The sequence below is a fragment of the Pongo abelii genome, chromosome 2, assembly GCF_028885655.2.
Source record: "Pongo abelii isolate AG06213 chromosome 2, NHGRI_mPonAbe1-v2.0_pri, whole genome shotgun sequence".
Lineage (NCBI taxonomy): Eukaryota > Metazoa > Chordata > Mammalia > Primates > Hominidae > Pongo > Pongo abelii.
In genome coordinates, this window is record NC_085928.1 from 187,304,956 (window position 1) to 187,309,653 (window position 4,698).

Here is a 4,698-nt window from a genome sequence, read left to right on the forward strand (position 1 = left end):
TGAGGCAGGAGAATCGCTTGAACCTGGGAGGCAGAGGTTGCAGTGAGCCAAGTTCTTGTGTGGACATAAGTTTTCAGTTCATTTGGGTAACTACCAAAGAGCATGACGGCTGGATTGTGTGGTAAGAATATGTTTAGTTTTGTTGGAAACTGCAAACTGTCTTCCAAAGTGGCTGTACCATTTTGCATTTCCACCAGCAGTGAATGAGAGTCCTCTTGCTCCACATCCTTGGCAGTATTTGGTGTTTTCAGCCTTCCAGGTTTTGGTCGTTGTAATAAGTGCGTATCTCATTGTTGTTTTAATTTGTATTTCCCTGATGACATATAATGTGAAGCATCTTTCATATGCTTATTTTCCTGTAAATCTTCTTTTTTAAATGTATATTTTTAAAATTGTCATTTTATAGCTCCCCACTGCAGCCACCCCCAACCCTTCCCTTTGCTGACCACTTTTGCAGGATTCAGGGGGGACCAGGGAACAAGGCTGGAGCCTGGCAGCCTTACTATGCTACCAGCCAGGGAGAACAAGTAACAATTAGAAATTATTACAACAATTAGTGCCTGTACTTGGGGGATCTGCAAAGTGAGGAGGCCCCAGCTCCTCATTGTACAGGGGTCTATTTGGCAGTGACCTTGTTCTGGACACGGTGATATTCCTTCAGCCTGAGGGAATTGATGTTGATGAACCCGGTGGCATTGATTGGCTCCTAATCGTCCTGCACATTTATGTTCACCAGCTCCTCATTGTAGAGAGACAGTGGGGAGTCCTAGCGGAGGATGTACACCTGGCCCTTGAGGACAGACACCTGCACTTTCCCTTCCACTCATTCCTGGGACTTGGTGATGCAGTGGCGGACACATTCACATTCAGGGCTGTGCCAGAAACCAGTGTACACCAGCTCAGCCAATTTCAAGTCCAGGCCTTGTTTGATTTTGCACATTTCATGGTCCATGGTGAAGGCCTCAATGTCTAAATGAGCGTGGTAAAGGATGGTGCCTGCTGGGGTCTTGTAGATACCTTGGGACCTCATTCCAATGAAGCTGTTCTCCATGATGTCAATAGAGCCAACGCGGTGCTTGCCCACGACTTCGTTCAGGTACATGAAGAGCTCCAAGGAGGTCTGGTGGATGGTGCCATCCTTGATGTTGGTCACCTTCACTGGGACCCCTTTTGTGAACTCGATCTTGAGAATATCAGGGGTGTTGGGGCTTTGGCTGGGTCCTGGGTCTTCGTGCAGCAACCTGGAGGTGCTTGGTTCTTGGGGCTCTCCAGGATTCCAGCCTTATAGCTGATGTGCATGAAGTTCTCATCCATGCTCCACGGGTTCTTGGGAGTGACTGGGATGGGAATCCCATGTGGCTTTGCATATTCCATCAGATTGTTGAGGCACTTGAACCGATTATAGAACTCGGACATCCTCCAGGGAGCAATGACCTTTATCTGGGGGGCCAGCGAGTAGCAGGTGAGCTGAACCGGACCTGATCATTGACATTTCCCGTGGTGCCATGGGATACACACTTGGCCCCCTCCTGCTGGGTGATTTCTACTTGTTTGCAGGCGATGCAGGGCCTGTGGAGAGAGCTGCCCAGGAGGTGGTCCTCATACAGCATACTAGACTGGATGGCCAGCCAGATGAACTCCTCCACAAACTCTCTGCTGACATCCTCAGTGAACACCTTTTTGGCCTCAGGCTTCAGTGCCTGGCTTCTTTGAAGTCTTCCTTCTGGCCGATGTTGCCCAGGTAGGCAATGACTTCATTGCCTTGTTCCTTCAGCCACACGAAGATGCAGGAGGTGTCCAGGCTGCCACTGTAGGCCAGAACCATGGAGGCTTTGCTGGACACAGCGTCTGGGATTGGAGGCGTGAGTTCCCAGCGTCTGGAATCTGTCTTCACAGCTCAGTGAACCACTTGGGCCCGGGCAGCGGTGGCAGGTGATAGAGCCTAAATCTTCTTTAGTGATGCATCTGCTAAAGTCCTTGGTTCATTTTATTTTGTGTTTTAAAATTTTTGTGGGTACATAGTAGGTGTATATATTTATGAGATACATGAGATATTTTGATACAGGTATACAATTCATAATAATCATATCAGTTAAATGGGGTATCATCACATCAAGCATTTATCCTTTCTTTGTTTTACAAACAATCCAATTATTATTTTTTGTTTTTAAATTTTTATTTATTATTTATTTATTTTTTGAGATGGAGTTTCACTCTTGTTGCCCAGGCTGGAGTGCAATGGCGTGATCTCGGCTCACTGCAACCTCCACCTCCTGGGTTCAAGTGATTCTCCTGCCTCACCTCCCGAGTAGCTGGGATTACAGGCGTGAGCTACCACGTCTGGCTGATTTTGTATTTTTAGTAGAGATGGGGTTTCTCCATGTTGGTCAGGCTGGTCTCGAACTCCTGACCTCAGGTGATCTGCCTGCCTCGGCCTCCCAAAGTGCTGGGATTACAGGCGTGAGCCACTGCGCCCTGCCTATTTATTTATTTTTTGAGACCGAGTCTCACTTTGTCACCTAGGCTGGAGTGCAGTGGCAAGATCTTGGCTCACTGCAGTCTCTGCCTCCTAGGTTCAAGTGATTCTCCTGCCTCAGCCTCCCAAGTAGCTGGAATTACAAGTGTGCACCACCACACTCAGCTGATTTTTGTATTTTTAGTAGAGATGGGGTTTTACCATATTGGCCTGGCTGGTCTTGAACTCCTGACTTCAGGTGATCCAGCTGCCTCGGCCTCTCAAAGTGCTGGTATTACAAGTGTGAACCACCACACCTGGCTTACAAACAATCAAAGTATATTCTTAAGTTACTTTATAATTTTTATTTAGAAAACTTTTTTCTTTTTTATAGAGACGGGGGTCTTGCTATGCTGCCCAGGCTGGTCTCGAACTCCTGGGCTCAAGTGAACTGCCCCTCTAGGCCTCCCAAAGTGCTGGGATTACAGACGTGAGCCACTGTGCCTGGCCTGAGAGTTCACATTTTTTTTCAGAGTGCCTGATAGAGTGCTATAAAGTGCATTTGTACCTTGCTTTTCCATCCTCTCAAAATAATAGAAGATAAAGATCCAGGCTGGGCGTGGTGGCTCACACCTCTAATCCCAGCACTTTGGGAGGCCAAGGAGGGTGGATCACTTGAGGTCAGGAGTTCAAGACCAGCCTGGCCAAGATGGTGAAACCCCGTTTCTACTAAAAATACAAAAAATTAGGCGGGTGTGGTGGTGGGTGCCTATAATCCCACCTACTCGGGAGGCTGAGGCAGAGAACTGCTTGAACCTGGGAGGCAGAGGTTGCAGTGAGCCAAGATTGTGCCACTGTACTGGAGTACACTGCCTGGGGGACAGAGTGAGACTCCATCTCAAAAAGAAAAAGAAAAGAAAGATCCAAAAATAAAGGTGAAAAAATTATCCCAGCAATTAAGGACCTGGTATACATTTGGTCCATCAGCTCCTGACGCCAAAGTCGGGGGTGGCCGGTGTGCTCTCTAGCCTAACTCAGGATTAGAATCAGAGCCTGAGATTCTGAGAGAATGCCCTTACTGGTAAGGACTGGTAAGCTCTGTGCTGATGACTCAAAGGATGGGCTCTGTGAGTGTAAGAGATTGGACTTGGACCTGTAGCCAGGATGCAGTATTTTCTTACCTTTAACTTCCACAAAGCTCGTGTTTATTCTTCTCTCACAAAAGCCAAGCCTAAAGTGCGCTGCCGAAGGAGTTGTTCCTCTTTGGACAGCTGCGTGTGCCCTATAAATGCCCTCCTCAGATGGAGAAGGAGGAGCTGTGTGCATAGCGCTGTGAGCTGGACTGGAAAGCATTTCTGCGGCCCAGTGATACATGCAGAGCTACACCCTCGAGAGCCACGGTTCAGTGAAGGGCTAGGAAGGGCTTGCATTCTGGTCATTCATTCACCCGGAAAGGCTCAGCACTATCTCATGAACCTAGTTTCTGGGAAGTCAGGCAACCTGATTGCACTTACAACTTGGTAAATGATATACTCTAAGGGCTCATAAAAATTAATCCAGTTGCATGCTACAAAGCTGATACCATGAAATCATGAGCAGAGACCTCCTTTCTACTTGAGTCCAGAAAGAGCCAGGCTTTGTGTTGGTCTACATAGTGCCGAGGAGGAAAGAGACTCTACTACCACTTTTCATTGTTGAAACTGTCCATTCTCAGCTCCCCTGGAAAGGGCCCTCACACTCCTGCCGTAGACACGAAAAAGTTAATAGATGTCGTGGAAGTGGGAAAAGTTGCCTTTGGAGAGGTTTCCAGAATGTTTTCCAATTTGGTTGTCTTTCCAAGTCCCTTCTTTCGATTTAATGAAATAATTATTTTGAAAATAATAATAGCTACCATTTACCAAGGACCTAATATGTACCAATTTATTTACACATGTTGTCTGTTTAATTCTCACCATCACGTACCATGTTCCGTGGTCATATGCCCTGGGAATCAGAAAGAAGAACTTGCCGAGGTCACACAGCCAGGAAATAAGAGTCAATATTCAAGCCTAGATTTCAAAGGGTCAGTATTTAAACCGAGGTTTCTATTGAGACCTAGAAATGAGAGTCAGTATTCAAACCTGCTACCGTGGCCCACACTTACATGAATTCTGCCTCATTAGGATAATGTCTGGGTCATTTTTACTTGTTTACTCTGGAGGTAAAATGGACTACAGTCTTGTATGTTCCAAGAGGGAGAAAGT

At 46.8% G+C, this 4,698-nt stretch overlaps 1 pseudogene; it reads right to left on the reverse strand.

Annotated features, from left to right (window-relative positions):
• Nucleotides 1–570: 570 nt before the first annotated feature.
• LOC100449593 (argininosuccinate synthase-like) lies at nucleotides 571–3,781 on the reverse strand (annotated as a pseudogene).
• Nucleotides 3,782–4,698: the final 917 nt, after the last annotated feature.